Raw genomic sequence first — 12,883 nt, 5'->3', positions numbered from 1 at the left:
GGTAGGTAGGGGCAACCTTGTCTGAAGGACAGAGTGTTGGACTGGGACTCTGGAGCCTTGGGTTCTTTATCCCTGCCTCTATTCTTGACCAGATAAGTAACCCGAGGTGAGTCAGTTCAGTTCTCCTTCACCCTCCCATTTTCCCTCCCACACTCTTTCTGTCTCTGCAGCTTAGATTTTAATATATCTAGTGCAGGAAATTGTCTCTCGCTGTGTGTTTGTACAATGCCTATTGCAATGAGATCCTGGAGGAAAAATCATAAGTCAACTTGCAAATCTCTTCCTTGAATATCTGAATCTCCTTTCCTCCTTTGATGGATTATTTCCTGTAGCTTCTTCTCTGGCTGCATGTGGATAATACACAATTATTCCTTTTTCTTCAGACAGTTCCTAAGAAAAAGAGGTTGAAGTGGCTTTGCCCTTCCCCTACATCCCCTTTCCCTACTAAATTTGGGATGCAAATGGTGGTTTAAGTCAAAGCTGGTGGAAGTTTCCTGAAACGTTTGTGAAAATAGAAGGAATAGGATAGAGGAGGAGACCGTTAGTGGTTCCAGCTGACACAGTGGATTTTCTGTTATCACAAGCACTCATTTCTGGGTAGAGGCCTGGGGACCTGCACTGGGGACAGCTGCTTGGTGCCCAGAGTAGGTGACAAAGCTACCACTGGTGTCCAGGTGTTAGTGGACACTGGAAAAACCCCTCAGTCCATCCCTTGTGCAGAACCCTTGGGGACAAACAAGGGATGAGTTCATACCTGAGCTTTTTTTTTTGCAATGAGGCAACTCTTCATTTTTTTTAAAAGAAGGAAATGGTGAAAGAAGCTGTTTGTGAGAGTAACTAAGTGTGAGTTAGTAAGTGGGCAGCCACCCACAGGTGCAGATCTGCTGGAAACCAGCACACATTAAGCCTCTCCTGGTGCTCGTGGCCCTACGTGCTTCTTGCGACAGAGGTGTCATTGAGCATCTGTGAAGATGTTTGGAATTATCTCCCTTCCTCCCACCCTTTGCCCACACACTGATCTCTCAGGAAGAAAAGCGGGAAGATGTTACCTGCTTGCTTATTTTCCCTTCTAGATATCTCTTCAATGAAAGTGCAGAAAGGTTGAGATTTGGGGCTCATTAATAACACACCCTATTATCAGCTGAGTGTAACAAACCACCAGTTTTGGATGCCCTGATTTTTCCTGATTGGGTGGTTTGGAAGATGATGGAGTTGACTTTCCAGACCACTGGAATGTCCTTTCACCAAATATCTGGCTGCTCAGCAGCCCTGAATACTGAAGCCTTTAGGGTATTTTTTGAGTTGGGAGTGTGGAAAACGAGGAACCCCGAATGAACAGACTCGTGAAAATTAGAGGTTCCTCTCCGCTGTGCCTCAGTTTACTCATAAGTAAATTGGGCAAAGTAATCCTTGGGTTCTTGCCTCAGGGGCCCCCCAGTCAAAATTCTTCATGCTTCAAAGTCCTTGAAGGCACTTGAATGAAAGACTCCGGACCTGGTAATTACAGAGCGTTTTGCTTGCATGAGGCTATGAGATAGGGAGACCTTTGCCAGGCAAGGTTTGGAGAAGAAAATCAACGTTGCGCTGCCAAACCCTCTGAGGGGAAAATGGAAAATTTACTGTTGCAAGCGTCAAAATCAGCTGTTGTCATTTCAGGCCATGGCAATCGGATTTGTGGGAAGACTTTATTTGCACAAACATGGCTACCAGGAGGAAAGAGCAACCTTGCCAAAGCAAGACTGGTGGTGGTGGCGGTGGGATTTGCATAGGAGCAGGTTAGGAGGCAGCTCCTGCCTGGCCAAAATCAGCTCAGCTCAGCCCTACAAACCCAGCCAAGCTCAGCTCATTTCCCTAAGCTGGATTTTTGGCTTCTTTCCTTGAAAAACATCTTCTCGGAGAGAGAGAAAGGAGGTCAGCTGTGTCAGAGGATGTTTTGCCTTTCTCCCTTAGGACTCAGTTATGGATTTAACACGAGATTTCCTTAAAGCCCTGGGAAAAAAAGACGTCTTCAAATTGTAGGTCAAAGCTGTGATTCACCCCTCTGTTTTTGCTTTGCTTTGAGAGGGAGGGGGGAGTAATTTGGACCAGTTTTGCCCTGTGCGGGGGCATCTCCGTGTCGTGCTGGCTCCGCTGTGGTCGTGGGATGCGGGATGGAGGTGGGAGCGGGGTTCTGCCCACGCCGCTGTGTCTTGTCCCTCTTGCTCTTGCTGAAGAGTGAGATGTGGCCCTTAGAGCTTGATTTTCATCCCTTGTGCGATGCCTGGCACTGGAGATAGACCGGAGAGGAGAACATAGGGTGTTTGATAATGTCACTCTTTCCTGCGCAAAGGCATGAAACCTGCCTCAGGTCTTCCCTTTGCTTGCTGTAGGAAAAGCTACAAGACCCCTCACAGCTCATGCTGCTGAAACCTCTTTTAGAAGTGCCATTCAGGAGCTTTCTGCATCAAGGAAGATGTCAGCGCAAGATGATAAATGATGAGGTGCCTGCATTATTGCTAAGGGCCCATTAAAAATGAGACACCTTTGAATTCACAAGGTAATAACAGGCACGGGATGTGGGTTATTGGTCTCTTTTTCAGCAGAGAAATGATAAATGTTCCTGTGGAAAGAAGTGCCACACCCCCTCGAACAAGGCACCCTTCCCTCTCCCATCAAAATTCCTAGGTCAAAGGAAAGGATTTGATTTCACTGTTAACACTCAGCCAGGAGAAATATGTGCTAGGTGCGAAAGCCACCTGTTCTCGGTGCAAACCTGGCAGGGGAGATGTGCAAAGAGCGGCGGCTGGAAGGCAATTTGGCTGTCACTCATCTCAGGAACTTGGGACTTGGGAAAGTTCTCAGTTGTGGCAAAAAGGACAAACAACTTTTTCCATGGTTTCCGTTCTTTAAAAGAAAATTAAAAATCAAGAGTTGCCTTCATTGCGAAAAAAAAAAAGGACTAAAGAATATTGGATCAATATTTTTTTGCCCGTCTACTTGCAAGGGGCTGAGTGTGACCCTTGGTAATCCCACCGCTGATGACTTTTGCTCAATGCTAATCTCCAGGTCTTTTGATCTTTATACATTTAGGGCTTGACCTGGAGTCTGGAGAAATTAATGGGAGCCTCTCGCTCTCTCAGTGGCTATTCGCTTAGGGACTGATTAATTGATTTTTGGGTTTGTTGACTGTGCCTATATCATGGACTCAAAGTACACCATGAAAGTTTAATGAAATATTAAAATGGGATATTTGTTGACAAGAGTGACCCTGTGTGTCATGCAAGAAAAACTGCACGTTTGGAATTGTCTTCTGAATGTCCTGAACTTGTTCAAATCCGATGTTTCTCAGCCATGTGCTCCATCTTCAGGACTTCTTTGCCTGGACAAACCATCTGATCGTGGCAGGTCCTGAGGAGGCTTAGAAAATGTCTGAGGTTTCTGAGCACACCCTTTTCCGTGCCTGGAAATTATGTCTAGGCTGAACGCATCCAGACTTCCCAGACACGGTGATTGAATATATGCAGATAGGCTGCGTCTTGGAGAGATGCAGCAAACCCAGCACTTCGGGGATGCCTTGGATGTGTTGTGTGTGCTCTGCAGAAGGGGAGCAGTGGTAGGAAAGGAATCCAACGTGTTTGGGACCTGGCAGGACAGAACATCTGGGAAATACTTGGTGGGGGGACAAAAAACGTAGATGTCCACCAGGAAGTAACCACATCCAGGCTGTGGTAAATGGAGGTGAGAAGTGGGTTGTCTTGCTAAGGGCCTCTTGCTGAGCAGAGGCTGCTGTCAGCACTCTCCCCTCTGCGACCTCCTCCTGGTGTAAACCTCAGAGCTCCCAGTGATGCCAGCATACAAGAGGGGAAGTGCTTTCTCTGAGAGATGGGGTCCAGATCATGTAAAGTGATGAGGAATGAGACCTTGAACTTGACTTTGTGGTTGATCCAAATGCAGGCATAACGCACCCTCTGTCTGAAATTCTGGCTGGCAATGGCTAAGTACCTCCATGTAGAGATGCACTGTGTGATCCTGCACCTGGATGGGTGCCTCTCTTTAAATGCCACCCCATCAACTCCAGAGCGACTGGGAAAGAGACCATTCCAGCCAGTATTGTATTCCATCCTCTTCTTCACTCTTCCAGTCCCAAAGAGCATCTCTGCTTCTTGCCTGAAAGGCATTTACTCTGTAGAGTAGTCACATGCAAATTGCTGAGCTGAGCTATTAGTGTTGCAGATGACAAACCAGCCGCATCTCTGCTCCGCTGCTGCTGCTCCACCGGTGCTGTTACCTGGACATCGACTCTTGCCTTGCTTTTGCTTCCTGCAATGTCTTCATTGGCAGGATCATCCCAGTAAGCCCCTGCCTCCAAAAGGAGATGCAGTGGGGAGAGGCACACCTGCTCCTTCCAGGCTGTGAAAGGTTTAACTTCTCTCCCCGTCCTCCATACTCCTTCATGATATTCTTGTCCATCTTCTTCGCTGGGGTGAGTTTTACCATGGAAGATATTATCTCATGATTACTACGCAATGGTGATGTGTATCATAGGTGAAATGGTGAGTTATTAATCTTAATTATCCTAGAGAAGGCGCTCTGAAGGTGCACAGCCTACTTTTCTGACCAGAGAGACCAGAGACTTGAAACTCAGCTATTAAGAGGAAGCAAGCTGTGAAATCTCTCTCCAGGCATCTGAAGAAGCCTTAAGAGATTTTTCAGAAGTGCCGAACCCTTAGATGTTCCCAAAGATTTTAGAGGAATCTCAAGTGCTTGCCGCTGGCTATAACCCCAGCCCAGGGCTTAGGGCTGTCGCTGTGAGCAGAGGGACCTGTTTGCAAATCCCCACGCTTGCCTCATTTGGGTCAGGTTCTCTACACTTTCCTAGCCCCGGGGAGGCAAGAGTCCTCCTGTGAGGCATTCCCAGTCTTTTCTGTTGAAACTATTTGACTTTGTGTAATTGGGAAATCATCACTGGAATGAACCTAAGAATAGGCATGGGGAGATGAGAAACCTTCTCTGGGTGTTTTGTAAGAACGCGTGACTTTGGCTCCATTGTCCTGTTGCAGGAAAGGGATCTCAGCTGGAGATTCTGAGCAGAATGTGGCACCTATCAAACTTTAGGTGAAGATACTTAGAGCAGATTAGGACCTGGTGTTTCTTCTGTGTGTGGCACCCTATGTCCTGTGCATCCAGTGTCTGAGCACTTTTCTGCCCAGGAGCTCTGTCCTGGGAATGTGGTCACCTCACATGGGATCCATCAGGGGACCTCAGTTACGTGCTGCCATGTCATGTGGCTTTTATATTTGGCTCTTTGAATATAACTTAAGGTACCCATGCTGGAAGAGAGAATCCAAAGGTCCTGTTGAGTGGTTTTTGCATGAGGTCGGGTGATAAAATGTTAGACTGTGTCGCTTGCTCACAAGATGATTTTGACTAGGGGCTACCAAAACTCATTCCACCCATCTCTCTAGAGGGGACAGGACCCTCAGCAACAACCCCCATGCCCTCAGCCTGGGTGGCTGCAGCCAGCCCCTCGTCCAGGAGTGCTGAATGCAGGGCTTGAGTGGTCCTGGCTCCACCAGACGCCACACTTGAGAGCTGGCTTTGAGAAGGGCTTTCAGCAGGCACTAGGAGGTGGCAACAGGCCCTTGGGGTGGAGATGGGGAATGCAGCCTTTGTCCTCACCACAGATGAAGATGGCAGCTGGGTCTGGCCAGATTCCAGAGGCATCTGGACAGCCTCTGTCATCAAGGTGGGATGGGAAGGGGAGGACGGGACATCAGGGGGGTTATCTCCCCTCTGCCTTCTTGGCTGGGAGGGGACAGCCGAGAATTGGAGTAGGCCAGCGATGAAACGCAGGAGGCTGTAGTGTGGTGGCTGTGGAGGCTGCGCATCCCATGCGGCCAAGGAGGTGCTGAGAAGGGGCTCCATGGGGTCGGCTGTGATATTTGTCTTGCCGGGACACGGGGTGACTGAGGGGGCGCGTATCAGGGTGATTTCTCTGTGTTTTGTGTCGTGCCATAAGAAAAAGAGGAAAAGGAGTAAGAAGCTCGTGGGGGTGGGGGGGGAAGTGGAGACCGAAGAGGAAAGGGAAAAAAAAAGGCAGAGTGAACCTGCTGGCTTCCCCAGACTACGCGGCACCACTGGTCATTTCTGTAGGCTATAGGGGTTGTCAGAGTAAGCTGTAAGGACAGGTGTAAATCTGTCCTGTCATTCCACTCTCCCAGCATCTTCTCACCTGAAGGGCTCCCCATTTATTGCGGAGAGCAAGCAAATAAACCCAGCCATTGCTTTGACTCGCAAAGGGCATGAAAAGACACTCCATGCCGCCAGTGAACCTCCATCCTCTGCCTTTCCCCTCCCGTGTGGGGCTTTTACAGCCAGCCTGAAAGTAACCCCTCTACCCCCACAGCTGTTTGTTAAAGCAAAGCAAATAAGGGCTATTGCAGCTCAGACCAAAATCCACTTGTTTGCAGGCTGATTTTTAACTGTCATTCCCAGCAGAGAGAGGGCAGGGGGAGGGCTGGAGGTTGGCCCCAGCCCAGGGCAAGAGGGGCCATTTGTCTGCCAGGAGGAGAGGGTCTGGGGCAGGCGGGGGGAGATGCTATGGGCCTTTCTGAATCAGGGGAACATCTGCAAAACGACCCCAAAGTGTGTGCCGGGTGGGGATGTGACCTCTGGATGTGGTTTCTTTGCTCGGCTGAGCAAGGTGGATCCCTTCGCCCAACTCCTTCCTCTCCTTCTCCTCTTCCTTTTGCAAATTGTGCCATTGATTTTTGTCCTCAAACCCGGAGCATTTCGTCCTCAAACCCTCTCCCTCTTTAAGAAGCCATCCGCAGCATCAGTCTCCCCATGGTTTTCATTAAGAAGGAGATGGTGTGTTTCCCATCAAGAACGACTTTAATCTTGACTGAGTTCTGAAAGCTAAAGGTTTGCAGTTTTCTTCGGCCACCTTTGATTATTACTTCTTGTTTTCCAACTCAATATTATAGATCCTCCCTCCCGGCTGAAATCCTTAATGGCCTGATCCATCCCCACTCCCCCAAGTACCCATTCTGTGGATGTAGCAAACTCTAATTAATTATAACTTATCTCATGACTTGTCAGCATCACATGTTTGATCCTGTTTAGAAACCATATTCCCAGGGGACGGAAAGACTCGGGAGTAGGTTGATGCTACTCAACAGTGATTTAATGGACGCATTAATGCCGAGACAGATAACTGTGTAGCCATGTTAAGTAATACATCAAGAATCTTTCCAGAGAGGCAACTTTACAGGTCACTGCAGAACTGCTAACTGATAATAACCCGCTTTGCATTGTGCTGTGCAATATGGGTGCTGGAAGTTCATACACTTTTCTTCTGTTTGTTTGTTGGGGTTTTGTTTTGTTTTGTTTTCGAGCAGCTCCTTCCCATTCCCCCCTGGAAGCGATGGAGATATTAGACGCCTAATGACAATATTTCACACGCGGGGGTGGGGTGAAGAGGACAACAGGCTTGTTAGCCGGGTTGATTTTAAGCACACCCAATTACCGGCCCGGAGGAGCGCTGCAGCCCGGCCTCGGGGATGCTCCGGGCTGCGCTGCGTTGTCGCCGGCCCCGCGGTGACCGCGGCTGGCTCCGCGCCGCCCCGCACGGAAGGTGTGGGAGGAGGCGGCAGCTCCCGGGCACGGACGGGGACGTTGCGGTCTTTTTGCGAAGCTTCCCCTCCGGAAAAAAAAAACAGCGATATTCGCCTTCCTCCAGCCGGAGAGGGGTTCTTCTCTGCCCGTGCTCCGAGAGGGATGCCTCCCGCGGAGCTGCCACCTCTCTTGTGTCAAACTCCGTCTGGGTACGGAGGGACAACGGCGACTTGCTCTGGTGGCCCTGGAGGCTTGTGAGCTGGCGGGGAGAACGGTAGCAGCGCCTGCCCCGTCCCCGGCGGTTAGTTGGCGTCCCCGGGGCCCGTCCTTGCTCAGCCCCGGAGGAGGGGTGCGGTGTGCCCGGAGGACGGGCATAGCCCTGCGGCCACGCCGCTAACTACAGCGGGTTTCACCGGTGGAAAAGGTCCGTCTGTCCCTTCCTCGGGCTCTCGCAGCGTCACGCTGCGTGGGGTACCCGGCCCCGTCTCCTCCCGGCCCTGTTCCGCCGGGTTACCGGAGCCTGGGACACGGACCGAGCCCCTGACAGATCTCTCCAGGGACACCTCACTTAGTCCCTCCTTCCGGGGGACAGCGGGGTCTCCTCCCCACCTGAGAGCACGCAAAGCGTCTCGGGGTGTGGGGGGGGACCCCACACCCAGCTGTGAGTTCCCGTGGGCTGAGGGCTCCCCCTCTCTGCTCCCCTCGCTCCAGCCCTGCCAGGCTCCGCGATGGGCCCGGACAGCACCGGGGAACCCCGGCGTGCGGCTGCCGCCCCCGGAGCTCCGTTCTCGGGGCAGCAGCGCGGCGGGGAGTAACATTTGCCTTCCATGCCAAAGATTTTCCCCCCTGTAAGGATTCCTCTCCCGCAGCCGGAGGGAAGGTGCTGCCGATCCCTCGCTCGTTCCCAGCTCTTTTTCCTTCTCCCTCCTTCCTGCCAGCCGGACCCTTCAGGGCAGACGGCGGAGGGAGGGTGCCTGGGAATTCACCTTGCTGAGAGTGAAGGGAAACTCCCTTTCTCCAGCCGAAGTGACACCCTGGCAGGACTCCGCTGGCCTGGGCCCTCGGGACTCCACCGCCTGCCCGCCCTGCCCGTCCTGCCTGCCCTGCCCGCCGACGGGGCGGCCCGGGGAGCCCCGCTCCTGGCCGCGGGGACCGGGGAGGCAGCGGGTGACAAGCCGTGATTTCCTTGAGGAAAACAGGCCAGGGAGGAGGGGAAACCAGCCGGCGGTGCCAGGCTTTCGGCGGGGAACGGCGGCCGAGGCTGTTCCGCGAGTGCGCAGTGTGGACCGCCCCATCCAGCTCCGCGGGGAAAACTCCCTGCCCTGTCGGGAAAGGCAAAGCTCGAAGGAGCGGGGAGAACCAACACCAGCCTTCCAAACGCAAACGGGCGAAGCCCCACGTGTCCGGCTGGGGACCCCCCGCATTCCGAGGGGCCGCGGGCAGCCCCGGTTTAGGGGGCACCAGGGGCTCGACCGCCGCCTCCGAGTTCGTAGGATGGTTTCACTAACTTGGGAAAAGGGGGTCTGTTATTTTTTTCCCTCTCTTTCGGACCGGCGTCTTCCGGCGTCGGGCTGTTTGCAGGGCGGAGGGAAGGGAAGGTGATGTGGTTTGCCCAGGTTGCGAGGGGAGGATTGTGTGCCACTGTTGATTAAACGCTCTCCCCGAAAGATGGTATCCGACATGAGATAATGAGGCTCTGTGACTGGCCCCAGGTTCCCTTTAAGTTTTCCCATGGACTCGAGCTGTCGCCAGTTCACAAAACGACAGTGTAAGACAGCACCACGCTACTCAGATCCAATTTACGGCGCACAAAAGCTGATCCCCAAATCCCCACTAACAAACCGGGACCCGCAGACAATTCCGATAATGTTTAGTTTTTATTCATTTCTCGACTAATTAACTGGAATCCCACCTCCTCTCCCCCCCTCTTGACAGTGCCCAATTAATCCGCAATGTATGTCAAAGGTCTGGAACCCACTGTAAACTGCTGAACCTTTGCAAAGATTTGTGTGTCTCTATATTGATCTGATTAGGACCGGGATGCTTTTTCCTCGCTATTACTGCGTGCAAAATAAATATGTCGCGCTTTTATTTTGTCCCAAAAGCTTTACTTTCCCCAGCACTAATAGGATTTCTCCAAGGCGCCTTCAAACCTCCCTGAATGTTCATGGAAAGGATTGGGTTGTGTGGTGGTTGGGTTTTTTTTTTAATTTTATCAGAGTCTCCAAAGGGAATCAAGCAATAAAGTTATTTGCGAGACAGGAGGGGAGCGGCTGTGTGTGATAGAGGGTTAGAGTACATCTGGATTCGCTGTGAAATGCCCCGTCTTGAAAAAGAAACGACAGCGGGGAAGGCTAGGAGTGCGATAGCTCTTTTTGGGGGGCTACACCTTTTCTGGGGGGACAGGCTCGGTCGGAGGGAGCGCGGCTGCCCGGCCGAGCGGAGCCGTCGCTGGGGCTGGGGGAGCTCATTTCTAATCTTCGGAGGGAGCGAATATAAAAGAGGAATTTATTAGCTTTCAGGCCATCAGAGGGATAAACATTGATTTTATTGACCTAATTATGGGCCAAATGACTCCTTCCATCGATCACGTAAAATACTTCATTTGGAGAAAAACAGGCGCGGGCGCCCGGAGGCGGGGAGGGGAGCGGGTGGATATGCTGCAAAAGGGAAAGAAAAGCAAAAGCTAGAAAATGTATGGAGGGGTTTTAATGCAGTTAACGTGCCCGTCGCGCTGGAGCTCAAGCCCTGTCTTCCAGACGTTACAGTGCGGATGTTTTGCAAACTAAAGCTTTTATGTCGAATTCCAATCCGGCCAGTCAATTTGGCTAAAATAGCATTAAACAAATGGACAGCGGTTTATTTATATTCCGCTCCCCCTGTATTTTATAGACAGAGAAGAATTAACTCGAAATGTTACTTTACAAGCACAAGACAACACGTCGTTTCAGCCCGAGAGCAGCGATTTCTCGTAATTAGAGTAGGCTCGACACTAATAAAGAAGCAAACAGGCTCTTTTCTCTGCTTAAACCCAGCTACTGTCCCCAGCGCTTTGCTACGGGGTGGGATTGTCGTTTCACGGTGGAGAGGGCACACCTGAAGGCACCTGCCCCCGGGAGGGGGGCAGAGAGGGGCTCTGGGGTGACCGGCTCCTTTCCTGTTCTTGCCAGGATGAGCAGGGCTCACAAAACGCAATTTTGTTTCACTTTCTGGTGGGTGACAGCGAGACCTGGCTTTGGGTTTATTTGCTTGAGATTTTGGGGGCGGGGGGGTGATCACTGTATTTCGGGGGAGGAGGCGGTGCGGGACGAGGGGAGCTTTAGGCAGGGTCTTTTACTCCCTTCTTATTTCACCTGAAATATTAGATCTCGTGCATCTTCACCCGGCCTCAAATGTAAAGGGGGGATGGTGGATACTTTTAGTCTACCTGGTTTGTAAGACTCGATCTTTCCCTTCCCGGTCCCTAAGCTCGGTTTAGCGCTTCCTTCGCCCCGCCGCGTTATTCATCCATGACGGCGAACTCTGCAGCTCAGGGGCTGCCTCCTGCGCAGCCAAACTCTCATCGCCTGGATTTGAACTTCCCTCATCCCCTTCACCCCTTGCCCCGCTTCCCCAACACCCACCCCCGGGACCGCTTATTCTGCGTGACCCGGGGTTCCCCGGCGGAGGAGACAGAGATACTCTCCACCGGGGCACGTATTGTCTCTCAGCCCATAAACGCCTGGCTGTCACTTCTAATAGTTCTTTTATTGCAATTTGGTGCCACTGCTCCAGCCGCTGCCCCCCTCCTTGCCTCCAAGTCCCCGTCCCCCCGCCAAACCGGGGTAGAGCCAGGGCTGGGGGTGCGCGGGGCCGGGGGAGCGGGGCCGCTCAGGTGAGCACCGCTGCGGCAGGTGAGAGCGGGTGGCCGCCGCGCCATCCCGTGGCCGGAGCCCACGGAGCGTCCCGCGGGGCCAGCCCGACTCTCCGCAGGTCCCGGCGGCGGGGACCCCCGCACCCCCTCCCCGCCCGCGGTGGGAGCGCGGAGCACTCGGTTCAACCGGCGTTCACTCCCTCTTTCCCCCTCTCTCTCCATCCCTCTCTCCCTCCCTCCCTCTCTCATTAAGATAGAGCTTTATGCAGAACATCTGTAAGGGAAGGCAAAATAAATGACAACACTTTTACACCACTTCCTACTTAACTCCTCTTTTTATGTGGCTGCTCTGGATTTTCCGACGCTTTGTACTGCTCCAATCTTGTTTGGATGTTTGTACATGTAATACTTTGCCCACTTCAGCTCTTGGGACGGGCTTGTCTTGTATTTTCTTTCTCTTTTTTTTTTTTTTTTGTTTAATTTTTCCTCTCCCACCCTCAGCCCAGCATGCAGAGTCTTTCACAATATGCTCTGCTCACTTTGCTGTCGGGGGAAGAGCAGCAGGATTTGTGCTGCATCTACAGCCTGCGCCAGGGCAGGGGCAAACAGCTGCACAAGTGGCGGGTATTAATCATGCCTTGTCTTTGCAGAAGGTGAGCGCCATGCACGGTGCACCCACTTATTCGCTTTTAAAATCCCCCTTTCTCCTTCCAGCCCGTCGCCTTCCTGTCTCCACTGAACAGCATTTTTCCCTGACCTGGGATCCGGACAATTGTCCTAATGGTATTTAAAGAAAACACGGATTACACATTCATTAATGGTTTTCTCCCTTATTTAGACTGTAACCTCAGAAGCGCAGGGTGCCCTGTGCTCAGAGCGTGTGTCAAGCCTCACTCTAACGAGAAAAAAAGCTGTTTGGAGGGCTGGGGTGGTGGCTTCCACGGCCCCCGAGGTGATTTGGGCGCCTGAATGCACTTCATGAACTGGGAAACACTTTCCCGACTCAATTTAAGCTCCCAAACCCCCCAAGAACTGGTACCAAAGTGGTAATAAAGTGACTCTGCTCTCCGGGAGCGCGTTCCTCTTCTTATCCAGAGGATCAGAAGTGATGCCCCGGCTCCCAGTCTATTTTCTCCTACCCCATCTCCCGTCTAACTGGAATTATTTCCTCTGCCGTCGCTTTTCCGAAGCCGCCTATGAGTGGTTTAGCTTCCCTTTAAGTCCATGCCATTAAAGAAGCGGCTGCAGCAACAGGTGAACGGGCATTTTTCAGGGGTAGAAGGTGGCGGCAGTGGCCCCGGGGGGGCTGCAGGCACCGAGCCGCCCAGGCGCGCATCGACCGCGGAGAATAGAACGATGCTCCGCACCGCGGAGGTCGGCGCCGGGTAAAGGGCGAGCCCCACGGCTCCCCAGCAAAGCCTGCTGTGAGCAAAC

The sequence above is a fragment of the Nesoenas mayeri genome (assembly GCF_963082525.1).
Source record: "Nesoenas mayeri genome assembly, chromosome: 17".
In the NCBI taxonomy this organism is placed as follows: Eukaryota; Metazoa; Chordata; class Aves; order Columbiformes; family Columbidae; genus Nesoenas; species Nesoenas mayeri.
Note: the sequence above shows the minus strand (reverse complement) of the source record.